At 46.4% G+C, this 27,493-nt stretch overlaps 2 pseudogenes; one reads left to right on the forward strand and one right to left on the reverse strand.

Moving 5' to 3' along the window:
• The first annotated feature begins 1,665 nt into the window (after window positions 1–1,665).
• On the forward strand, window positions 1,666–2,517 carry LOC142586067 (uncharacterized; annotated as a pseudogene).
• A 123-nt stretch (window positions 2,518–2,640) lies between these two features.
• On the reverse strand, window positions 2,641–16,425 carry LOC142586068 (uncharacterized; annotated as a pseudogene).
• Between the last annotated feature and the right edge of the window lie 11,068 nt (window positions 16,426–27,493).

Below are 27,493 nucleotides of genomic sequence, written 5' to 3' on the forward strand. Positions count from 1 at the left end.
CATAGTAGCCAGTGCTCACGCACTGGTTACTCGCACTTGCCGGAGAGCATGGGTTTATTTGCGTATAATAAGCCTTTAAGGGTGGCCGCATAACGTTATCGAACCCTTTTGCCACGTACACGACGTCGCTCTACCTATACTGTTCTTTGCTGAGGATCCGTCTTAGCGGAATTTTTCACAGTCCTTTGCAAGAAGCCGCGATTTTAGACAAGCCGCCGCAAGCTAAGAGAAGGCAGACCAATCGCAGAAGCCGGCACCTCCCACTTTATCCCCTTACTATTTTCAGTGTGCTGCCTCAGCCCCCTCGAAACCCTTTCCACTTGAACGTGCTCCTCCCCTATTCTCAGCCAATTAGATAAAAAATACCGCTAAATGTAGCCAATATCATTCATTTTGAAAGCACCCCTATACACTCCGTGCGGGACCTATAGGGGGCGCCTTGAAAGCCGCACGCATCGCCACTTGCCGCGCGACTCGCGTGCAATATTGAGAATCGTAGCAGACGGTAGTGGGCTCCTTGCATAGGAAGCTATGGGGGTGTAATGCCCGTTGCTAGCGCATTATAATCATTCGAGCTGGCTTTAAAGATATTGCAGCGGGATCGTTCTTCCGCGATGCCACTACGAAGAAAGGCGAGAAACTGCATCAAAGCGGACATGTTTTTGACGTGCACGAACGGTTTGCTACGGCGACGTCGGTCTTGAAGGTCAAATGCGTGCGTCAGGCATGCGTCTCTCACGAGGCTCACTCCATAACGATCAAGGCAAGTTATCATTCTTTCGTGTTTAGAATATGTTTGGTGCGTGCCCACTATTCGTGTACTTGCAAAATATTGAGACTATTTAGAATTATCGATGGCTTAGATTAAATCGCGGCCACTGGCTAGGTCGTTCTTTGGTTGCGACCGCGGCTTCGGGTCCCGACTATTCGCAGCTATGTCACCGCGTTTTGCGCAGTGTTTCGCTTAAATTTGTCGCTCAGTGCAACACCCCGTTTCTTTGTTTATGTTGTTTTTCAAAAAAAAGAAAAAGTTTTCTAAAATGCAAACAAGGGACACGGCACAAAAGGAAGGTCAAACACAGGACAGGTACTACATTCAACGGTTTAATCCACAATGTCGTCGTGAAATATATACGAGAAATGCACAAGCGCAGCAGTGTGTATGTTTATGCACAGGGTCCGCACAGCTTACTTACGCGGGCCGGAAAGCCGCACTGTGCTTTTTCTGCAGACCCTAGTTTTGGTAGCCTAGCTACTCTTCGTCCTAGCTTGATTCTGCAGAGTAGTCGTAGGGTGCCGTGCCGCTAGGTGTGTTTACGTTAATATGCTGGGCAACTCAGTTCACTGCTTCATGTTCCTAACAAATAAATAAATCGTGCACATCTCTAGCTGATCGACCTCGCATTGCAATCCCAAATTTTGTGAAAGGTAGATGGTGAGCTAATAAGGTTTATTAAATTGTGTGCAATAATAAAATGCCTTGCATGCGTTTCTTTTCTCATCAGCTGGATGCCCGCAGGAACATCACACAAGCTCACTGCACCTGTAGACATGGTGTCTCAGGGCAGTGCAAGCAATCAGCAGCAGTGATTACATATGTCAGTCAAAAGGACACATCAACGAAGACGTCCACAGCAAATGTGTGGAAACGGCCACCGGTGAAGCATGCTGGTGAAGCAACCTGAGCCCAGAGCCATCCACTCAAACTGCCCCTTGGGCATAATGCTCCGTCAAGATGAGCAAGTAATGGAAAATGTAGAAAGCTTGGACAGACTGCCCGGGCGCCTGGGTCAGCCCAACGAAATATTCGGAGCAGAGAGCACTCCAATTGAAGAACTGAGTGACGACTTCCTTCTTGAGGTAGTGGTGACAGAGAATGAACGCAACATTGCAAGACAAACGATTCTACAGAGTGGATGGCCACAGTGGCATTGTGAGAGGACACTGAGAATTTCAGCGAGTTCCAAGGCTCACAGGATAAAGACACGTCAAGCAGAATTTGAAAGCTTGGGATAACAACTAGCAACGCCACACTCCTTTAAAAGCGCTGCATGTGCATACGGTGCGGCAAAGAGCCAGTCGCACGGCACGAGTACATGTCCAAAGAGGGGCGCAAGGTGATTCAAGTGGGACTTGTCATCAGCATTGCGCAGCCATGGTTGTGCTGTAGCCCGGATGGTTTGGTGGACGAAAAGCAAGGAACCACTTGCTGCAGATCAAGGCCTCTTCCAGATGCGAGGCACAGCCCGTTGTTAATGAGAACATAAATGTGGACTATCTCCACTAGGAAGAACAAAAGCTGCAACTACGGGAAAGTCACGTGTACTACACACAAGGTCAAATAAGCATTCATATTGCAGGTGCAAGCATATGTGACTTTTACGTGTACTCGCCAAAGGGGTCGAAAAGTGTAGAAGTAAGAAGGAACGACTCCTTTCTGAAAAAAGTTGCGCCAAAATTGGAGTGGTTTTTTTTATGCACTACTTCCCAGCTCTGCTGAGGCGCCGAAATCTGTAATAAACTTTAGCAGTGTTTACTTGTGAAGTGTGTTCTTTTTTTATTGAACAAAATGTAGGCACGCTTGCGCAATACAGCAAAAATAAAAAGAGCTGTCCAAACATTTCCTTCTGTCCAAAGCAGTCATGCAGTCTTGATGACAGGACCTTGTAGGTTAGCCAGCACGCTGCACACATGCACTATCTTGTCGATGTGATGCTTGAGTTCTAGGGTTAGCCTTTCGTTCAAGATCGCAAAACGCTTGAAGCGTTGAATGCACCTCTCCACATGAATGCGGTGACATGCAGCCTTACAAGTTTCTTCCATCTCCGCCTTGGTAAACTGCTCGTCGGCCTTTGCAAATGGTGGCATGACAAGTGTGACGTATGACAAGTGTGACTTTACATTGGGAAAACCTTTGTCCGCCAGCACCATATCCCCCAGTTCTAGGAGGGTAATCAATCGTGAGTAGGCGATGATGTACGTGTCGCTCGACCTGCCACCAAACACATCCGAAATGAATGTTATGTAACCGGATGGTGTGATCCCAACTAGAAATTTCAGTCTAAAGTTGCTCTTGTAGTTGCTCCAGCAGTTTACCCTGTCTGCAAATTTAACTGGTTTCTCAGTTCTAACTTCCGATCAGTGTACAATAACCCTACAATTGGGATAGTTCAGGCGGAAACAGGAAGGCATGGATGCTTGTACCACATCCCTTGAAAACCACTTGATCCACCCTCTGGTGCTGACGGACAGGACATCCAGAGTGGCATAGGAAATGCGCGACGCTCTAGTTCGATGTACGCAAACAAAACGCCTAATGCAGAGAATGTGATGCCATGCTTTATCTTCATGAGAAACAGCAGAATCTTGCTGTCCACCGCCAGGTCGAAGTATCTCTCGCCACGAACCTGTAACATGAGAGGTATCTTATGAGCACAACATTTACAGTAGTGATAAAATCAACCTTCAAAGCTTTTTTGTTCTTACTAATTCAGAAACTTCCACAATTTTGCAACGAATGTTCAGCTGATTTAATGCTTTTGGGTGAACGACTGGTTTCTTCAAACCTTCATATGCCTGAACACGAGCAGGCAGTATTTTGGTGCGGGCAGACATCCTTCCCAAGTTCAAGCTCCTCTAGGCTGTGCATCTGGCACATTGATGCAAACACTCCTGTGTAGGGCTGTTTTGTGTCTCACACCAACACTCGTATCTGAATGTCGCAGTTGACGACGTTTAGGTTCGTCCCCCTTGCGCCTAGTGCGACCGCATTGTCAAGTGCAAGCTTGAAATCACCAGAGTATCAATTTAGACATATGTTTCTCATACACTCTCAAACCGCAGAGTACAACATTGGCAATCCTGATGCAGTGGATGCTCTTCTCCACTGTCAAAATCTTGTTAGACTTGAGAAGACCAGGGGAACTTGCACTCCTGGCTTATTGGATCCCAATCCATCTGACACGCCTGAAATTCAGTCTCGTTGCAAAGCTTTTCTTAGATCCGTATTTCGAACTCAAAATTTGTCTTCATACATAAATTGGCACACTGATGCTCGAGGACCATGCTACGGGTAAAAACAAGCTAGTTGCCCATTGAAGTGCGTTGTTAAGGGAATAAAAGATGCACCTGATCTCACTGCACCACCATATCCTTCGTCAAAAGTTCAACGGATGTATGCACAAAGCCAGCATTTGAACCCAGCAAGAACAGACACCATTTCCCGGCTGTCGTCTGGTGAAATAAACGCTTTCCAAAGGCTGACTTTCTCCAAAGCCTATGTTTATGCACCTCGTACAAACAGCTTGTTTTAAGATATGAGTTTGGGTATGTGGTTTCCTATTGGGAGCATGATCCTAAACTGTAAATGTGTTAAAAACAATTCTCTATCACTAACCTTCAATAAATATTGTCAGACCAGGAAGTTGCTTTTTTGTTTTAGTTGTGATTGATATGCCACTCAACTTGCACTGAGGTAGCTGAAACCTCGTTAGCAGATACACTGTCTGCTAGCGCACGTGAAAACAAGGAGAAATATCACCATGCTGCAGTACCATATGCTCCGACAAATTCCACAGCACGTTAAAATGGAAAGAAAGCCCTGGTACATTAGACATCTTGTACACATCTGTGAGGTTCATTATCCATAACCAGAAAAAACTGTGTGTGAGGTGGTTGGCAAATTCTGAAAAGACAACATCAAATATAAGATCGCTGCACCTCTAGATGAACGTGCATGAAATAAGCATATCTATTTTTCAGTTCAATTTAAATTGGGCAACTTGTGAATATGCTCTCGTTGGTGTCATTCGGAAGCTGATCTAACATTTACCTGTGGCAAGAGGCCCAATGTGGCCAGAACACCTTAACTGTCACCCCAGTCAGGTCTCTGAGGGCATCGTCGTTTTCCTTGTCCACCAAGAACTAACCAGCCATTGCCATAACTGCTAGCCATAGAAACCCTTTGGTTGGTGGTCTTCCAAACGCAATGCAGTAACACTTGCGTCGGCCGTTGCAGGCTGTTCAGGTGCAAAGAATTCAACCTGGGTAGATGCGTCGCATGCACCGGCGAACAGGGTGCAGGCAATCATTAGGACTCCTTTGCTGTGGGCTTGCGGTGCCTCTAGCGTCTGAGTTGAGACCTGCATAAAATTGATGGCTTATTAAAAATTTCAGACAAGAGAACAAGGTGTTTTCTAGCTTTATCTTACTCTAGAATACTGATTGTATGCCACGCCGAGAAGCCCTAACCAGGCACACCAAGACACAAAAGCCCATGCAAGGCTCGCCACAATATTTGCAGTAGTAACTTAGCGCGAATAAAACTGCGGAAACAAGAAAGAGTGAGAAGGACAAGCGCTTGTTCTTGCCCGTCTTTCTTGTTTCTGTGGTTTTAATCGAGCTAATTTACTACTGCAAATATGAACGAACAACTAGCCCAACAGTTAACTCTTCTAGAATTCACTACAGTACCCCGGGGAAACAAGGTGAAACTGAATGAACATTCATTGTGATGAACAAGAAGGGAACTACCATCGCAGGTTTTTAATAGGGATAAGAACAGCAAGGACTGGACCCTACAGGATTGTTCGTTGCCTGGGAGACCCGAACTATGAAGTTGTGGCTGACAAAACCCAGCTTTTTTCATGCAGCCATTTGCAACCCGAGGTGGTTCACAGTATTCTTCTCAAGACGTCCTACACTCGATAGGACAGTGCACGTTTCGTGTTGCGGGTTGCTCTTCAGTATACCATTATTTTGTTTTGTGTTGCATCAGGGTGATGTGCTTTTAACGGAGGCAGTAAAGGCTGCTTTCGTTTGTTTTTGGCACAAGTTTACCACAATAAATGTTCAGTTGTTTGTTATTCACTGCTGCATTGTTTGTCATTTATGACAATATATCTGTTCTGCCTTCTAGCTTTCAAGTACAAGAACCACCCACCCTGCATTCCTTTTTTTATAATCCGCAAATTTTGAGTGGGCACTATCTTGGTACCTTATGATGGTACAGCACAACCTACTTCAACTCCTTGCAGTTGTACGGGTTCGTTATTCCAATCGGTGAATTCAGGTTCCTCCAGTGGTAGTGTGACTGCTGGTGCTGGAGAAGCTGGCACATCCATCGTGGCCGTAGGTGGTCCAGCTTGCACCACGTTTGGCAAAGATGCTAAGGAGTGGGCGAGATCTGCAGCAGTTGTTGCGGCTGTTCTCCACTTCTTAATTCTAAGAAGAAAAATTCACACCGTAACTTCTCTAGATAATTGCAATGCAGGCTGGCATTGAACGAGACAATGTCTGTCTAGTGAGGGGGGGGGGGGGGTCACCGCTACTGTAAGTTTGGAACAGTTGCAATCAGCAATGTTTGGCTCGCAATGATATAGCACGCACTGATTGAGGTCATGGATTAGAACTGTTTTAGATTGGAGCAATCTCGTTTACAGCCACCAGGTCCATATCATGAATCTGCTCTCCCTTCTGTCCCTGTCAGGCTATCTGAAAGACCAAAACAAATAAACAAAAATCAACAACTGCCAGATCTCTTAAGCCGAGAATAAACAGACTCTATTTTTGTTCCGCATGAAAATTTGTCCCCATGCCGCACACTTCGCGCGTTTGATCCCCTCCCCCCGGAATGACTACATGCACTGCTGTTTAGTCCCAAGTGTGCACCACTCTAAGTGCGTGCGCACTTGGCCATCTCGTCTGTGTGAAATCACTGCGCTTTTCTTTTTTGCGGGAATTATGATGTAAGCAAAGCTATGCTCTAGCGAGCTCTCAAAGCTTCCGAGTGTCATGTGGCTACACCGCCATACTATTTATGCTTTAATTAGGGGAGCTCTCCGAGGAGCCGCGACGACATCGTCCCGCGACCTCTCGGAGAGGAGAGTTTCGACCTCCAGTTTGCGCACCTCTGCTGTAGCGGCTGCGCCTTTGCCAGAACTAGAGTGAAATCGGTCGCACGAACCATCGATCAGACCTACTGACGAAACCTTGGCTCGGGGGTCGGCAAGAAATTATCGCATATAAAAATGTCAACACCTGACAGCTAGTTTAACAAGAAAGTGCCTATTTCGCGGAGTTCTCACCTTCCATAGCGTCCAGCCTTATCTTCCGAAAGCCCGGACCGCTTGCAGTACTCGCCAGGAAATATCGTTGGCACGTACGACGGGGACGACACATCCTCGAACGGCGCACCCTCCTCGAAATGCACGCTGGATATTTTCGTGTGCCGAGAGGGCTCCCAGCTTGTTCCGTCGACAATGATATGTACAGATATTAGCGGCACAAGAGAAACAAAAACGCAGAACGCGAGACGGCCGAAAGAGAAGACATGGTCACGGGAACCAAACTTACTTTTTACGTCGCACAGCCGTGATCCACTGTTGCCGCTGCTCGACAAAGGACGGACGAGTTGAGAAACCAAGAGACGTCGTCCCCGCTGAGCACGACGTGTACCTGTTGGTACAGATGACTACGCAGCAATTTATTATTCCAATGAACTACGCGTTAACGACGCGGTCACGGCGTACACGTCTCCATGACGATATGGATTCGTATTCCAGCGGCAGCACGGAGACAATGCAGAGACGTTTCCTTCTGCTCGGGTTTTCAACGAGTACCTTCTCTGATAGCCGCGCGGCGGAGCGCCAGTCGCAGGGCGCGGAGTGTATAGTAACCCCCTATGGGGAACCAGCGCTGGAGTTTTCACGGCGCCTGCAACGCCGCCCTGGCGGTCAGAACGTGCACAATGCAGCCGCTCCCGCGGACGAAAATTCCTACTGGTAGTGGCGTTGCGTGCCCTGAAAGTCGAAGGAAAACAAAAGGACGCCGACGATACTGTTGCATATACAAGTGCCACAACTACGTCGGGATGAGGAAGGATGTATGCTTCTGCGTCTTTCCATCTAAACCCTACGAACAAGAATAGAGGCGGCGTTGGATCCAAGCAGTCAGGCGAGCGGAGTCTTGTCGCCCGGTCAAGCGGTGTCGGGCTGGTTTCTAAATCGAATTTCGCGTATGTACTTGGTTTATTCGATAGTTAAGACGGTAAGCCGTGGCAGACAGTACCAAACAGCAGAATCTGCAGTCGGCATTTCGTCGGAAACAAAATGTGCAATAGCATGCATCATCCGTCTTATGTACCAACCATTTTTTCTTCGTAATACCACCGCCATGCCCCTTCCAACGCCACCGCACCAAGCGAAAGATACGAAAGGTAAATATTATCCGTTCATTGCCAAGAATTATATGGGAGGGAAGCTGCCTTGTATTACGAGTTGTGTGCGCGTACTGCCGGCGCACGCGTGACTAAGCTGCCTATGTGTTTTTAAAAATGCGCATGCGGATGAGGACTCGGCGCTGAGACGCATCCGCTAAATTTATGTAATTAATGCTAAACGTAGCAAGCGTTGTTACGGATCCAGCAGCGGAGCACTCAAACCTTTGCTTGCGCAAGTCAGCTGATGCGATAAAGCTTTCTTCTCCATTGACTGCTGTGGCGAAGTAACATTAGAATTTTTTATGTCTAGCCACAGAAATATGGAATGTCTTCAGGCCAACTAATACTTCCGAAACCATAGCGCAGCACGACCGGAGCCGTAGCTGCTAGAATTGCGAGGCAGCTAAGCGCAACCGTTAAAGAAACACGCGTGCTCGCCGCGACACACTGTGAAAAATATATAAAGCTTACAAAGCTTCTTTCGTCATTTCTTCCCTTTATGGCGCTAGCTTCTTTACGAAAACTGTCCACTTGAAGCGGCGCGAAAACGGAAACATACGAACTATAATACGGCCGCGCACGTGTCTCGTCTGGTCGGGAGGCTGGAATATGCCGCGTCTCGTCGCCAGGGCGGCGTGCAATGCACTCTTTTCGACGCGCCGCCTATCCAGCGCTGGTTCCCCATAAACGAGGGAAACGTTTGATTGGGATGTTCAAGCAACGCTGCGGGTCACCGCCCGATGCTTGCGTCGGCGCCTACGTAAATTTGACGTCAGAAGATGGGAAGAAAAACATATTGGAATGATTTTTGGTTATAGGGCCCCTCTACATTGTATGCATGATACGAAAGAGTGTATGCACTTTTGGCTGCAATCGCTGCAGGTATTTTTTTTTTTCGTGAGAACGACGCAGTGAAAAATCCCTGCAATATAGAGGCAAGCAGCTTCGCGGTAAAGCGTGTAATCACGAATGTGACGCAAAACATGAATAATTGTATTATCGTGCGTCGCCTACGAATGTACGAATAAAACATCGAGAATTGGTTTTCACTTGTAAGTACTCAAATTTGTTAGAAACAATGCACGCTAAGTTCACCCACGGCTACTTGACGCGCGACTATTCAATAGTTAAGCGGCCATGTTTCAGTTTTGGGGTTTTTTTCTCCCACTGACGCTATTTTTTTTCTTCGGCAGATTTTGGAATAATGCGGAAGAGCGAATTCAGCGGAACCTAGCAGTTCGATGAGAGGACTGGGAGCCAAAAGATAGAGCCCAATATTATTGTGCCTCGTTCATTTGACTCCGGAGTGCTTCGATCGAGAAGGGGCAAACAGTTCGGCTGTGACCTGGAAACTTGCGAATAGTGTTTCCTGCGTTCCCTAAGCATCTGCAGAAGCTAATGAGTGCCGTTGCCTCGTACTAAGCATGACCACGAGTACTCCATGCATGCTGAAAGTTATGCAACTACAAATGGGCTCGCGGAAGGCGCTACGTGGCCATTTTTGTTACTTGCGGAACACCGTGTTAGTTGCTATCGCATAAATATGTGCTTTCAGGGCAGATGCCATGAACGCATTATGCCATGAAGCCCCCTCCGGAGTTTAGCGGGGGGGGGGGGGGGGGCTGAGCCGCATTCGAGCGATGCCGTAGCCCCTCCACCCCAGCCCCTTCCACCCACGCACACACCTAAAGTGTCATTGCCAGAGCTTTGTCACCCACATCACTCGACGCTTCTTTTGAACTTCCTCGACCTATTCACTTGATGTTTTACTGGGGTTAGAGCTTACTGCATCGTTGTTGGCGCGGACGTGCACGGCTTTTAATTTATACTTTCGCTTCATTTTGCAAATCCTGACAATAGAAGGACACGCGTTTTACAAGCACTAGCGGCGCCTGCCTGATCCGTATTTTCTCACTTCAACATTGTCATAAATTTCCACAGTAAACACGATGCACATATACAATATCTTTAAATATACACACAGGACAACGTTTACTAAATTTTTAAAAGAGATGGAGATGGAAAGAGATGGTGTGAAATGCACGTGAATGTTGCGTGTCCCAGTATTACTGCTCTTTCCAGTGAGCATTGCTAACGGTTCTTGGAAAAAAACATTTCTAACAAATTACAACATTCATTTGGGATGGAAACATCGTCACTTGCATGTAAAGGTCTTAAATATATGCAAGATCTCCTATCATGCACCAAGATCTAAAAAAAGAACAATGCGTTACTCGGAAAAAACCTAGCGCATATTGTTTACAGTGCAGTGGAATAGTTGCCAGTATTTTTTTCGTTACTGAGATTTAGTTAGGTAATTCTAATTAATTACTAATTTGAGACGTACTATCATAGTTAGCAAAGTGTCAATGAGGCATTTGAAAACGCAGCCAATGGACATTTAACCGCGGTATTTTCAGCGAAGTATTAATAGCGTACTAATTTTTTTACGATTGATAAGTGAACCCTGCGAAATATGGAGAATGCCACGTGACTGCGCTCCCACCCGCATCATAAAGCTGTGCCCTCGATAATGCTCCCTCTGAGTTAGCCAGGACGAAATAAAGGAAACAAATAGTAACATCGTGATTGAGCTAGTGCTTTATCTGCCATGCCCCGGACGAAGTAGCACGTCGCGTTTGGCGTTAGTTGCATGGGAACAAGCTGTGATATTTGTTCTCTTAGCGTAGAGAAAATGTACAGATGGTTCTTTATTTTTGTTACGAAAACTACCACCGCAATAGCGAATTGATCACGTGAGTCCACGAGATTTAAAGGTGCCTTTTGTTTCGTCCGAGCCGCAATGTCTTTCTCTGATGTGCAGAAGGAAAACATGATCATTGCCGCAGGAGCTGCATGTGGAAAAAAAGGAAGGCCGCATATATACATATATATATATATATATACATATATATATACATATACATATATATACATATACATACATATACATATATATACATACATATACATATATATACATATATATACATATATATACATATATATACATATATATACATATATATACATATACATATATATATACATATACATATATATATACATATACATATATATATACATATATATACATATACATATATATACATATACATATATATACATATACATATACATATACATATATCTATATATGCGGCCTTCCTTTTTTGGGAGGAGTCAACATGGAGTCCTCCGCCGCTGTTTCATGAAGCTGCCGCCTTGTCTCAAGTTTTCATGATTTCTGATGATAGTCAAGGCGTCTGGTCTAGCGCTGCAATTTCACGAGTAGTGTGTGTATATATATATATACACACACTACTGTATGTATGCATGTATGTATGCATGCATGCATACACACGCTGCACGCTGCAATTTCACGAGTAGTGTGTGTATATATATATATACACACACTACTGTATGTATGCATGTATGCATGCATGTATGCATGCACACACACACACGCTGCAATTTCACGAGTAGTGTGTGTATATATATATATATATATATACACACACTACTGTATGTATGCATGCATGTATGCATGTACACACACACACACACACACACACACACACACACACACACACACACACACACACACACACACACACACACAACTCGTGAAATTGCAGCGCTAGACCAGACGCCTTGACTATCATCAGAAATCATGCAAACTTGAGACAAGGCGGCAGCTTCATGAAACAGCGGCGGAGGACTCCATGTTTTCGACCTAGTCTACGCAATGATGTTCTAGCATCTATGGCTTCAAACGCTCATGCTAGCGTGCGGGACGTGGCCGCCCAGGTACCAATTTCTAAGTCATCAGCTTGGAGGATTCTAAATGACGGCCTTTCATCCGTACCACCTTAACCGGCACCAATTCTTGGAAGACAGGTACCTGTAGAATCGTCTAGATTTCTCGAATTGGGCCCTCACTGTCGTATCGGCGCCGCCGCTATCAGTGCGTGATCGACGCAAGACAGGAGACGACTTTAGTGCAAAACGCCAGCAAGGGGAAAGAGCCCCGTCTTTATTTCCACAGCCGTTTAAGTAGAACCAGCGTGACGTCAGTGACACGTGGTTCCATACATGCGTCAGGCGCAATGACTCGGCGCGCCCTGCGGGAGCGTGCTTTCAGCCGCAGAGAAATACATTCCAGCACATCCCCCCTTTTGCAAAATGAAAGTGGTTTTCGCGCATGACATTTAGCACACCCGCACATGAACAAAAAGCAAGAACCCTAAGTGGTAATCTACCACGAACAAAATCTTATTCAATTCCGTATCGAACTGGTCGCTTAACCACTCTACCAGACTTCGTCACAGTCACTGAAGCAGAAGGTACGAAAGTTGAAGTCATAGCCCCTGATGCTAAAGGCAACGAATCTGTTAAGGTAGCGGGTGACTCCCTGTTCGTAAAAACCAATTCGGATTAATCACTTTCGTTTGGAAACTCGTAGCTACCTTCTGCCTTCCTCTGTTCTGGCAAGTGGTTGAGCATTCGTCGGTTACGCTGCAGCGTACTCCCATCCTGGGTGCGTATTATGTAGGACCGCGGTGTAGCGGCTGTGGCTAGCACCGTTGCTCTGTTCTTGATGTCCGTTACCCAAACGGAATCACCAGCTTTTACTTTGTTCAATTCTCGGGTTCTGTGGCGCCTGTTGTAGTACCGTGCTTATAGCTTCTTGTTGGCACTGTCTTTGGCCGCAAGATTACGCAGCGGTGGCTGCACTGGACCACGCAGCTGCGGCGCCATTGGAACTCCTAGGATAAGACGCCGGCCCATGAGGATTTCAGCCGGACTAAGCCCAAGAATGCCTGGGGTTGCCCTGTAGGCAAGCTGAGCCAGGTACGGGTCCTTATATTTAAGGATCAGGCGCTTAATTGTTTGCACCATACGTTCAATTTCCCCATTAGCCTGAGGGTGACCGTGACCAAAGTTTGCACACGTGACCAAAGCCATAATAGTGTGCAAACTTATCAAAATCTGTACAAGTAAATTGTGGTCCATTGTCTGTCACTACGCTCTCCGGGATGCCATGGCGTGCAAAAATGCTTTTCAGCCTTTCTATCACCGCCCTAGCTTTTGTTGAGGGAAGGAGGGCTACTCCGGATACCGTGACAGGTAGTCGACGACGACAAGATAACAGTTGGTAATAAAGCACAAGTCGACCCCAACTCGTTCCCACGCGAAACTTGGCTTTGGGGTTGAAATCAATGGCTCCGAGTTCTGGTTGACAAAGCGTGCACAAGTAACACATTCTTTCACTTGCCGATGTCTGGACACCAGACGAATTCCTTTGCCAAAGCTCTAGTTCTCGCGGTTGCCCGATGTCCATCATGTAGCTTTTTTAGTGCTTCCTTTCTTAGGCACTGAGGTACCTCCAGTCTGGTCCCTTTTAGCAGCATGCCATTGCATTCGGCAATTAGTGCTCTTTCCTGCCAGTACGGAACTAAGTAGCAAGGAAGCTTTGGTTTCTTTTTTGGGCAGCCTTGGCGACACAACTTAAGCAAGGCTTGACAAACGACGTCAGTCTTTTGCACATCGCGTATTCTGTTAACAAAATTGTCACCCCTTTGAAGCCCTTGCACACATGCTTTGACGAAAGACGACACTTCTGAGACGGTCAGTTCACCGGCTAGTTTATCTTTCGCCGCTGCTCTTGAAAGAGCGTCCACCGTTATCAAGGTTTTACCGGGAACGTACACAATATTAAAATGATACCGCATCAGCCGCATTCTGAAGCGCTGAACCCTTGGCGGCAACACATCAATAGGCATTTTACCAAGCAACGAAACGAGATGTTTGTGGTCTGTTTCAAGCATCACCTCAATACTTATGTACTCGTCGAATATATCGGCAGCCCATGTTAACGCTAGTGCCTCCTTTTCCACTTGCGCATAGCGCTGCTCAGTTTTCGTCAGTGACCTTGAAGCAAACGCTATCGGCCGGCGCTCGCCATTGCGTTGTTTCTGGAAAAGGACGGCACTGAGACCGCAAGACGAGGCGTCCGCCGAAAGAATTGTGGGAAGGCGTGGATCGTACATAGCCATGCACTCTGCAGAGCAGATAGATTTCAAGCTTTCAAAAGCCGTGTTCTGAGCAGGGCCCCAAGCCCAGTCGGTCTCTTTCTGCAAAAGCTCCCGTAGCGGGGCAGTGGTTTGCGCCAAGTTCGGTAAAAAACTGCCTAGGTGGTTGGCCATGCCCAGAACACTGCGTAATTGCGATATATCAGAGGGTGCTTTCAGATCTTTAATGGCTCTGAGTTTGGCCGGATCCGGCTGTACGCCTTCCTCGCTGAGTAAATGGCCCAGAATGCTTATGCTTCGAACACCGAACACACACTTTGCTTTGTTTAAGGTAACGTTAGACTGGGCCAGCTTAGCTAAGATGTTCGATAGTCTAGAGTCATGTTGCGCTTTGCTGTCGCCAAAAATGAGAATATCGTCCATCAGGTTTACGACGCCAGGAAGGCCTGCTAGGATTTCAGACATTCTTCTTTGAAAATACTCTGGAGCTGATGTAATCCCGAATGGCAACCTAGTGAAACAGTACCGCCCAAACGGTGTAATGAACGTGGTCAGCACTTCTGAGGCCTTGCCGAGTCGCACCTGATGGAAGCCGGAATTCGCGTCTACTTTGGAAAACCATTTTGCGCCGGCAAGAGAGCCCAGTGCTTGGTCGACAGTAGGCAATGTGTATCTTTCTCTTAAGACAAACTTGTTCAATTGCGTAAGGTCTACGCAGACCCTTACATCTCCCGAGTGCTTTTGTACAGGTACAATGCCGGCACACCACTCTGTTGGCTCTTCGACTTCACGAATGACGCCCATTTGTTCCATCTTCTCGAGTTCTCGTTTTACAGGCTCCTGAAGCGGTATAGGAATCCTGCGCGGTGCGCTTATTGCAAATGGAGCAGCATTTGGTTTAAGCCTTATTGTATACTCCCCGGGCATAGTGCCCAAGTTGTTGAAAACCTGAGGGCACAAAGCTTCGTAGTTGGGTTCCTTGCGAGCCAGAGTCAACGAACTTTATGACTCCCAACGCTTCGAGAGCCGGGCAAACCCAGCAGTATATGGCGCAAAGGACTGACCGCATAACACGTTTGGCGCGAAGTTTGTCCCCTCCAAAATATATCCGCCTGAAACTTGCCCAGAACATGTAAGCGGTCACCGTTAGCGCCCGTCAAGACCTCGTCGGCCTTTTCCAAGCTCGTGGGAAGTTCCGGAAATGATGCTGGAATTACGGACACTTCTGCGCCTGAGTCGACCTTTGCAAAAACAGGCACGGAGTGAAGTAATACCTGAACGTAACGCGCTTTGGCGCGAGGCGCCTCGACCGCGCCCAAGAAAAATCTCCCCACTGTCCTTTTGTACAGACGACACTTGTACCTTTCGCTGGTAGCCTGGAGAAGTCCCTTTGAGGCACGCCTTGCCAAAGTGTCCCTTTAAGCCGCAGTTGAAGCACCTCTGGCCTCTCGCTGGGCAGGCTGTCCTTGGGTGCGAGTTACCTCCGCAGAAGATGCACGGTCCCTCGGAACGAGCTGATGTCGGTCGGGTTTCCTTGCTGCGTTGCGGTTTCCTGCGGTAGCCCACTGCGTCGATATTGACGTCGTCACATGGCTTGCACAGTGTGTATTCGTGGACTTCGTTGCAGTTTCCAACTTCTTCTTGCTGCTGCTGAACGGTCTCTTTTAGGCTTGCCCTCGCCAGAGCTGTTGCGAGAGACAGCTTGGGATCCATTTGGAGCGACTCGGAAAGTTTTTCATCCCGCAGGCCCACGACGAACCGGTCCCTGATGAGGCGCTGCTTGAATTCTCCGAAGTTGCGTTTGTCCTCCAAGACGTGTAGAGCAGTCATAAACTGGTCAGTTGACTCGCCAGGCATCTGGTGCCGCTTGTGAAAGCAAGGGCTCTCGTAGACAACGTTGCTCTCCTTGATGAAGTAATCGTCGAACTTCTTTTTGACCAGCTCAAATTTCTTCGAATCTTCTACAGAAAGATTGAAGGTGGCGAAGATGTCCCTTGCTTGTCGACCCATGGTATAAAGCAGAGTGCGTACTTCTGCCTCTTCCGGGCGCTCATTCAGACCCGACGCATAGCGATAGTCGTCGAAGTGCAGTATCCACGCCGGCCACTCTGAGGTAGTGTCGAAGTCCAGCGGTGGCGGCTGCTGAAGACCCGTCGGGAATGCAGTGGCCATTGCAGCCTCCCTTTCTGACGACGTCTCGACGCCCTTTTCAATTGCTGTTAAAAGTGGGTGGATCGCATCACTTCTGACACCATGTCGTATCGGCGCCGCCGCTATCAGTGCGTGATCGACGAAAGACAGGAGACGACTGTAGTCCAAAACGCCAGCAAGGGGAAAGAGCCCCGTCTTTATTTCCACAGCCGTTTAAGTAGAACCAGCGTGACGTCAGTGACACGTGGTTCCATACATGCGTCAGGCGCAATGACTCGGCGCGCCCTGCGGGAGCGTGCTTTCAGCCACAGAGAAATACATTCCAGCACACTCACTAAAGCCTATGAGTCACCGGACGTTTTGAGCAACATCATGTGCACAGATGAAGCCAATTTTCGCAGGAGCGCCTAGGTAAAACTGCGTAATGCACACTATCGGAGGGACTCCAATCCACACTGGGTAAAGCGCAATCGTCAACAGTACCAGTGGTCGCTGAATGTGTGGTTAGGAATTTACGCCGGTGCCATCATTCGTCCCATCTTCTTCGATCACACACTGAATTGGACAGTGTTGCGTTAACGAAATCCTTGAAGGAATGGTTGGATGATTTTCTTAGCGGAATGCCGCTGTCACGTCTTCCACTTCTCTGGTATCAGCAAGATGGGGCACGAGCACACTGCAGCAGCCGAGCACGAAACTGGCTCGGTGCGACTCTTCATGCGCAATAGATTGGAAGGCACGGGCCTGTAAATTCGGCCCCGTTATCAAGGGGCTTTTGTTATCAATGTGATCGGTCGACCTTGAGAGACGGATGATAAGTGTGACGTAGAAAGGAGACGAACGAACAGCGACGAAGCAGCGAAACCTGCTGTTGATGCTCCTTCCATAGCCTTATGAAGTTGATGGGCTGTCTCTTCGGGTTTGCAACAGGCAATGCAGTTGCTTTCAATCAGCTTATTTGAAGGTGCTGCTTTACGATGCCGGTGGGAGGGCACTCACATGGTATTTTGCATACTTCGTGAGGTTTCTTTGCCAGTCTGCAAAAATTGTACGCAATTAGTACGCCGCTGAAAACATGTCATTTTGGGCGTCGACAAATGCCTCATTGACACTTTGAAAATTAGGACAGTACTTCTCTAATTAGATAATAACTTACATTTACCGAAATAAATCGCAGTAACGAAACTACTCGCGGCTACTCCCCTGTACTGGAAACAATATTTACCAGGTTTTCATCGAGTAACTAAACTGCTCTTTTTGGAAGTCTGGGTGCGTGATAGCTGGGAAACACCGTAATATATATATATATATGTATATATATATATATATATATATATATATATATATATATATATATATATATATATATATATATATATATATGTGTGGTTACGAAAGTTCTCAGCCACCCCCCCCCTCCGGAATAATGAATACTCTCCGCCTATGGTGTGGGCCACGGCGTCGGTCCGACGCCGTGGCTGAGCACCGTTGGATTTCGCAGTGCGGGCCACAGAAGGTCCAGCGCGGGGAACCCGCCGTCATCACTTGGTCACGTCGGTGTTGTCGCCGGATTTTCCGCTTCATAGGGCACACAATGCTTTCGCATTAAAAATGTAACTTGTGCACTGGGTTACGCCATTTCTGTACCCTAGTGTCCATACACCGTCTACAGCACGCACAAGGGGTTTCACGTGACCGCAGTGGCTGCGTGCTTGGTGCATACTAGCCGATTCTTTTTCTGACTACTTTTTGCTAAGACATTGGTAGCCTGTTCTATTCTTTTCCAAACGACTGATTCTATTTACTTTGCGGGTGCGGTATCCAGTCGTGCGTTTTATCTGCGTAAGCGTTTCTGTGCCTTGCCAATGAGAAAACTTGTCTCCGTCTGTCACGGAAGACGAATCGCTACCAAGAAATTAATGCATAAAACAAACTAAATTTGGATGGAAAAACTTTGGCGGTCGTGGTTTTCGAATCTACGACCAAACGCTCAACAGCCGAGTGTCTTACTCACTAGCCTCAACGCCCATGTTTGCAGAAGACGAATACATCTAAACGATATGAGTGAGTTGTACCGGCGGTACAAAACAAATCTCAAAAGAGAACAGTTTCTACGAAGGTTTTGTTCAAATATTTCGTGTAGTGATGAGTCTCTTCAGGGTTGGTAATGGTTCGACGCAGATGGGTGAGGTGTTAAAGAGCGATAAGGGCTTAAATAATCGGAGCAACCCTGATAAGGTTGATAGGGATCGATAAGGTTTAAGGGTCGGATCGAGTCCAATAAGGTTGATAAAGACTGATAATAGTTGATAAGGGTCGGATCATGTCCCAAAGGTTGATAAGGAGGTACGGGTTAAGGAGTGTATCGATTTCAATAAGGTTGAATACGATTGATAAGGATTGATAATGGGTCGGGTCTATAATGACCGATAAGCGTTGATAATGGTCGGATCCTGCCCGATAAAGTTGATAACGACCGATAAGTGTTGATAAGTGTTTATTCATGTCGGATGAAGTTTGATAAGCTTGATAATGACACCGGGTTGCATAGAGATGAGCACAATACTTACGCATACTTGGACAACTCCAGAGGCGCTTCTGCGTGAATTTTGTTCTAGTTTCTTTGTTTGCACTGCTGTAAATAATTTCAACGAACATTGCATTTATGAGGCACTAGGTGTCTTTCTGAATTTAATTATGTAATAACCTCTAGCAATTACTATCAAAGCATGCCGTTGCGATGGTCGTTAAGTGGTGAGAACACTACCTTCAAATTCAAAGGCTCAGGTTTCACTAAGTAGTACTAATGCTCGATAAGCTCCCTCTCTAGCAGTGAGAGGTGTAATATAAAACCATGCGTTGCAAGACGTGTCTGTCCCAAAGTACGGCGTAACAATCTATACTGCGATACTTCTCTGGGACGTCCTCGTGCATACGTTGCTGCATTCCACCGCCGTTTGGCGTCCTAGTCCTTCAACGGGCTGTGCCATCAAGGAGTTCGTGCTGCGCAAGTCCTCGACGCTGAGGGCTACGTGTGGCCTCGATTGTGCACCGACGTTCGTCGCTGTCTACACTCATGCACTGCCTGCGAGCAGTGCACGAGTGCACTGCCTTCACTACAGTGTGTGGACGCCAGTGCGAATCCCGTCAACTGCAATCATTAGCGTGATTTTTGTCCACACGCGAGTGGCAACCTGTCGTCCTGCTACCAACGGTCTTGTCGAACGTCCGACAGCTCTTCGTTCAAGCGGTGGCCCATCTTGCTACAGCACGTGCGCACCATGCTTAGGCCAGAACTTTAGGTTTTATTTGTTAAGCTGGTGTACGGCTGCAATCCACGTCTTCCTGCTGATCGCATCGACCCTCCATCAGCCTTTGTGCCTTGAACCTAAGTTCCTTTCTACATTGGTTGCACTCCACGATTCTAGCTTAGCGCCCTTCCCAGAATCCCACCATGGCGAGCATGAATGCATTAAATGTCCCTTACTGAACAGACCGTCTGTATCGCATGCTATTTGCTCACCGACGTACGCACCAAGTACCCATACAGACCGGCTATGCGACGGCCCCTTTACGCTTCTAAAGCGCTTTTCCCAGGTTTTCGCTATCGATCGCTATGGCCCTGGGGGCAATGTTTCCGTCAAGTTCTCCGTGGTCGTACCGAATAAAATATGCACGGTGTGCGATTGCGCCCGAGTTCCTTCAGGATATATGGAAGTTTGAACACTTAGAACCTGCTCCATATAACCACTCGTAGGAGCATTACTTTATTGCTTCTTAATATTCAAGACTTACTAATTCACTTTTAGCCTATGATTTCCGGACAACTATTTATTTCTGTTATTTATTTTTTTGTCATGCGAGTGAGCATGGCTGACAACACGGTCGCACGTAAACATACAGGCTGGGATACAACACGGAGCTCGGTAGAGAGAGCTACGCATTCTTACACACAGCGTTTAGCTACGCGTGCTCTGCGAGCGTCAAGTCGCCATGGAGTCGCAAGGCACCGTGACGCACCTTTGTCCTGTCGTTTACAGCGAAGTATCATAAGTAAGTGCTTGCTCTTGGTGTGCTTATAGGCGTGTTCACCTTGGAACGATTGTTCGCGTTTTTCTTTTCGTCCCTCTGTAACATACCCCGTACAGCAACGCCTTTAGGCAATTTGTAGCATCATCATAAACAAATAAACAAATGGTCATAAATTTTCCGTATACTAGGGTTAGGGCACTTTAGCGCACAAAGTAGTTCGCTCTAACGGAATTTCACTACAGAAGGAAATGTTCGTACCTTAAAAAAAGTATTATCAAACTGGTAAGAGCAACAAACTTATGGTGCGCAATGCAATGATGTCCTGAGAACTGAGTTTGCGCGGCTGTTTGAAAGGCACTTAGAAGGTCAGACCTTAAATAATCTTTTTTCATATTTTTGGCAGGCCAAGAGTTAAACGCCCAGAAGAGCTGCTTTAGAGAAAGTCGAAACTGAAGGTAAGAGACGGAGACAAAATTACAAAGGAACGAAAGATGCAGAAAACGCATTAGACATCAGCGCTCTCTTTCCACCGCCAGGTTGCTGATGTATCACCGTAGGTGAGGTCTTAGACCAGTTGCCACCAGTGTTTCTTTTTTGACAACGCTCATGGTAACACAACAGTTTTCATTGTGCGCGTAGGTAACCATAAATCCCTCTTTTATCGCTACAAAAGTGAGATACAGACAGCCCTTTGCATACTGAGCGATCAAATATCTCAAACGAGAGAGTATCTCGCTTGCCTCCTTCCCCCCTTACAAACCACCTCGCCGCCTCTCGTATAGCTCACTTTTCTGCCTGCAACGCCATTGAAGCGTCAACAGCGAGTGTGTGCGCTTCGGCTTTCGAGTGTGTGGCCTATCTTGTACGCGGCACAGTATACACCGTTTTTTTTTTTTCGTAGGCGCCGCCATATTGTGAACATATTGGCGCCGCGTATGAGCAGCGCCATACTGGCTTGGGTGAAAGCGGTATTTTTCAAGGCAGGCATGCGCTCGGTGGTAGGTTCTGGCATTTGTTTTCGCGGTGGTGCGGCCTTTTTAGTATAACGTGCGTCTTCTACGTGGTAAACGGTTATGTGAGACGTGCTGAAGTGGTTTAAGGCGTCATGGCCGGAATTTGAGTGTACAGTCAGCCTCGGAGATCAGTTGTGTATTTCTGAATGTTCCATTCACTAATGGGACCTTATTACAGTATTACCCTCTATTTCTGAGCTGCGGTTTAGGAACCATGAAACATACCCATCTATCGTAACAACGTGGGTACTGTTCTGCTATGATAGGAGCTGTGCTGTTATACTTTGACAGGCGTTCAAACTGTTCGCTGCAGATTACATTGTGTGACTACTTGGCTCGATGGATCAGGTTTCCGCCCCTGAATTAAATAGTTTTGGCAAGTAATAGCAGCATACCTTACAGTCTGAATTAAGCTTGTCCAGCAAAGGGACTGTTTACGAACCGCGCGAGCGTCGTAAGCAGTGGTTGGTGCTGTATTACAGATATCTTTGTTCTATATACCGCATGGTCCAAGCATACGGCATCAGCGGTTATGTATCTATAAAGGTTGTGCGGCGTGACTACGCGAAGTCGTATTGCGGCGTTATCCCGTTTTCTCTTGCTTTTTCGATAAAGAGGATGATAACCGAATTTTTTTTTCGGTTGTGTTCGATCCGTTCTCTAGGACGCACTCACACGTATTACGGAAATTGCGTCCTCAAAAACAGCCATCGCATTCTTTTTATGCGATCCATCTCGGATATTATGGATTTATAGGGCAAAAAGACAATACCGAAGCACATCGCTTATATATGTATCAGGCTGGTTCACCAACCGCAGTGATCGCTGTGTTGAGCAGTGCCATCGGCCTCATGAAGGAAGGCTAGCGTAGACATATGATAATTTCAAGCATACTAGACTTGGAATGCGCGAGAACGATGCCGGTGCATCACAAATATTTGATAGCCCCTGCCGCATAGATGTTTCGTGGTTGCCTTAGGCTGGCCGCGCACGAGCATGCGCTCTTATGTTTTACTCCCTACGCCAAGCGATGAGACAGTGAGCTGATTTATCATTTAATGCTGGTAATACAGACACCGGTTTTCTTTGTTGAATTAAAACCGATATAAGCAAAATAGTTCACAACACATACACACACCGCGACTGATAATATGCGTACACCGCGGCTGATAAAGCGCGCCACATTTTTCCGCCCCCAAGACATATTTCCGCCTACTTAGTTACCGATGCACTGAAAGACTTCCCTGACGACCTTATATGAACATACATGGCGTAAATTTCACGAAGTACGATGTAAAACCTTCCGAAATCATTCCACAGCACGCGACAGCAATACTTTAAAGCAGCGCCGCGCCGGATCGCCCAAGACAGAGAGGAGGAAAGGCTCGCCGCGGGCCCTATCCTCCTGGCACGAAGAAACGGTCTATAGATGACGCTGCTGAACAAATCGACCTCTACGCTTGTTCTTTACCAGAAGAAAATCCTGAAAATCCTGCCAGTGGTATACCGACTTTGTCAGAGCGTTAGAAACGAAGCACCCAAAGGTTAATGCAGCAAAGAGGCAAAGGCGAAAACAATGTGACCGTGGCCAGAGCGTGAACATGAACGCTGACGTGCTTGTAATATGCAGCAGTAAAGAGACTGCTGGGATAAGAAAAGAGCAGATTGGGTGAAGGAACAAACTCGAGGTAATTATATCTTAGTTGAAATCAAGAAAAAGAAATGGGCGTGGGCAGGACATGTAATGATGAGGGAAGATAACCGATCGTCATTAAGGGTTACGGACTGGATTCCAAGGGAATGGAAGCGTAGCAGGGGGCGGCAGAAAGTCAGGTGGGCGGATGAGATTAAGAAGTTTGCAGGGACAACATGGCCCCAATTAGTACATGAAGGGGGTGGTTGGAGAAGTATGGGAGAGGCCTTTGCCCTGCAGTGGGCGTAATCAGGCTGATGATGAAGAGACTGCTGCATAAGCTGAGATGGGCCAGGACTACCGAAAAGACGGACAAGAGAGAGGGCGAAATATTGGAAAACCCTCCTCCCTAAGCTGTCCGCCGAGTCTGCTCCTCACTGCTGCTTGGTAAATTGCGTGCAGCGCTGTGAACGACTCGACAAAAAAATCCACAGGTCTGCCGAGCACGCACTGCAGCACTGCCGTTGTGCCAGTGCGGAGATTTCCATTGAAACAAAGCCCGCTGTTGTCGAAGATATTTATACGCTATTCATTTTTAGAACCAGGTTTCCGCATAGCGACTGGGGTGTTGTGCACGGAAATGTTACGCAATATTATGTAGCTTTTTGTCAAGGTCAATGTGATCGGCTAGAAATATTGCACTCGTCTCACTAACTGTTATACAAACCTTATTGTAGCATTCAATAGGTTAAATCATAGTTTTGTCTGATTAAAAAGACAGAGAAACTTTTTTTCGAAATATTTCACATTCCGTAAGAGATTGTTTAGGTAAGTACTACACTATGTACAATGTCGCAAAAGATTTTCTGTTCCCGCAACCTTTGACTGACCGCCTCACTATTTACGAGGGATTTTTCCGCAGGTCCCAGTGGTATGGTATCGCCGACTCCAATTAAAAGCTCGCCGCCCTAGCTACCACGCCGAGAAACAGCCCATCCAGGTTCAAGCTTGAAGCGAGAGAGGGCCTCCTTCATGGCTTGCGCTGAATGCCTCGTAGTTCTCAAATCGTCTTCATGCCACCGCGCACAAGCCCGAAAAGGAAAAAAAATACCGATCTCGAAAGATTTGTCGTGTGCCATTATGCGTGTCATCGCGTAGGAGAGATCAATGTGTGATTTCATCGTTTCGCGAAAGAAGCAGGCGACACGCGTTGGAGAGCGACTTATCTGGGCTGCTAAGCCCGAGGTCGTGCATTCAAATCCAAGCCACGGCAGCCGCATTACGATGAAGGGGAAGAAAACACCCATGTACTTATATTTATGTGCGCGTTAGACAACCCCAGTTGCTCCAAATTATTCCGGAGTGCCCCACTATGGCGTGCCTCATAATCAGATCGTGGTTTTGGCACGTAAAACCTCATTATCTTTTTTGTTTTTGAGAGCGACTTGGATAAGAAACTTAGAATTGGGAGAAGGTGACGACTGATATTACATCGATTTGTTCCAAACACTTGACTCGAGACTTTCTTCCATGCCAGCGGAACATTACTCGCAATATATTGCTGGCGTTACAAATCGCGGAGTTTCCTTTCTTTAGCCAGGCACTTTCTTACACTATAGTGATGTACGTTTAAGCTTCATTTGGTTTTGTTTGTTTATAGGTTTCTATTCGAGCATTAGTGTTACTATTACTGTGAGCAGCAGCAATATTCTCGCTAATGTACGCTTGTCTGTAGTCACGGTAGCAGGAATGATTGCCTCGGAAGGTCTGAAGTGGATCAAGCCACATGTTATGCCGGAAAGCGACATATTGTTTCCATAGCAGGCTTTAGTTAAGCGGTTTAAGCGGAACATGCTGTTGAGTTTGTTTGCTCACATGAAGTTTAGAAGCTGCAGCGAACAGTGCTCGCTCCACCTTTGGAGCGTTCGACGAGCGCAAAGCTCCGCTCTTTCCGACACTGCGCAAAAACCCAAATTCCACTGCTACTGCTTCAGTTTCTTTCCAAGTCACGAATTTACATTAACAAAAGTGGCTTTGCCCAAAATAAAACGGCTAAATTTTGGACACCTGTAGGAAGAAAGTCAGCTTGACCGAGTGGTCGTTACTCACTCCTCGCTTTTGACCTGGGTTTGGAAATTTCCGCAGGTGGCGGGTGTTTGCCTGTGTTCGTAAGCCCGAACCCTACCTCTCACACTTCCTACTGCAAGCATGAGCAAGTACCAGTCACCAAACCCAGAAGACCTAGTCACACTTATCAGCTAACTACAAAAAGGAAGGTACGGCCCCGACTCACAAACGCAGGTCTCATTTGTTTCTTTCCCAAGAAACAGGGACCAGGCAAAGTTAGTTTTTAGCCTCAGTGCAGAATATTTGTATTTAGCTTCTGAAAGCAAGACAAGCGTTACTGTCTAAACATTGTGAGATGCTAAACGTGAAATATAATAACACGAGTGGCATAATGGAGTTGCCTATGAAGGTGGAAACTAACCGGGCATCACTCAATCAATCAATCAAATGTTTTATTTCGAACAAACTTGTTGGGGGTCCTCCAGGCGAAAAGCTACGATATACAGCTTGAATGTGCCTGAAGGCCCTCCCATGGCAGGTGTAAGTCAACAATGGAAATACTGATCCATTAGAGTATACAAATACCATGGGTCGCATTTACAATAATTACAAAGATCACATTTCAAAAATAGAGCGCATTTTTGTAGCCGTAATCTGTTTTCGAGTCAAGGTATTCATAATGAGATTTTCGTTCACAAATTTATTTAACAGTGCAGGTAGCGTGTGTCTTAGCGACTGCATGAGGTAATTTATACGCTTGTACGGTACTAACCACCTGTCGTTGATGCGGGTACACGCATTACTTCTGTCATATTCAAGTCATGACGTATTTCTTTAAAAATGCAAAATTTTCGGAGCCGAAGGAGAAAGAATACAGTAGCCTGTATTGATAAATGTCACTTACTTGTATTATGTTATAACTTTCAAAAAGTTGCGCAGTGGAATGGAAATAAGGTACATTCGCTACATGTCGAAGTGCTCGTTTTTGAAGTTGAAGTGCATGAAGATTACGTTTCGTGGTGGTAGCCCATACAAGCGCACAATAATTCAGATGCGAAACAAACAAGGCATAATATATCTGCAACTTTACTTTCTCTGGAAAAAAAATTACGGCAACGGGACAACGCACCTGCGGCAGATGACAATTATTTCATGGCTAGCTAAATGTGATATGTCTTGTATTTGATCACAATCTCAATGGGCGCGCCATCCAACAATAATTCTTCATTTAAGTAAGACTGCCTGCCTCTTGCCTTGAATAATACGGCCTTTGATTTGGAGCTATTAATTGTCAGAGCGTTATCACGAGACCAATTCGAGAAATTAGAAAGGATGCTGCGAGATCTCTGTAACAGATCATCAAGATCTTTGCCAGAGACAAACAGGCTGGTATCGTCAGCGTATAGTACAATGGATGTGTCACTTACTATTTCAGCAATATCGTTTACATAGATATTAAACGAAATTGGGCTCAGAACGCTACGCTGGGGCACACCTGATTTAATTTCCCTATAGGAAGAGCAGCATTCCTCGATAGCAACGCACTGCGTCCGCCCAGACAGATAAGATCGAAACAGCTCATTTGCAACGAATAGCATATCCTTACAGTTTACTTAATAAAATTTGATGACTTAAACAATCAAATGCCTTGCTGTAATCAATAAAAATACCCAACGCTAGTTTTCCCGCATCAATGTTATTAATTATTAGCTCTTTTTGGCGTAACGAAGCTGTTTCGGTTGACCTGCCCAAGCGGAATCCGTGTTGACAATCAGAAAAAATGTCATTCCTCGCAAAGAAATCGTTAATGCGAGCACTAATCAGTTTTCGGAAACCCTTAGAAAAAGCGGATAAAATGGAAATAGGCCTATAATTCCCCAGGTCATTTCGGTTCCCACCTTTCAAGATAACTTACACCCTTGCTTTCTTCATACTTGTTGGAAAATGACCCTATTTCATAAGAAGGTTAAACACAAATGCGAGATGAGCTGCGATGACATCATTACAAATTTTATAGGTCTGATCTGAATGCCATCTGCATCAACAGCATTGCTGTTTTTTTAAGCGCAAAAATGTAAGACAAATTTCGGCATTGCCAGTCGGCTCGAGAAAAATGCTATGCGCACATCTCTTAACAGTAGTACCACTACCCATGTCTTTTGATGATGCCGTCATGTTCACAAAGTGTTCATTGAAACACTCGGTTAAATCGTCGCCCGACACCTTTTCGTTGTTCACGGTTATCTCACGCAAACTGCGATCCACATTTCCCTGTCTGATTGCAACATTGATAATTGTCCAGGTCATTCCTGGATTTTTTCTCTGCACGGCTGCAAAAAGGCTC

Source organism: Dermacentor variabilis, chromosome 6 (assembly GCF_050947875.1).
Source record: "Dermacentor variabilis isolate Ectoservices chromosome 6, ASM5094787v1, whole genome shotgun sequence".
Classification (NCBI taxonomy): Eukaryota; Metazoa; Arthropoda; class Arachnida; order Ixodida; family Ixodidae; genus Dermacentor; species Dermacentor variabilis.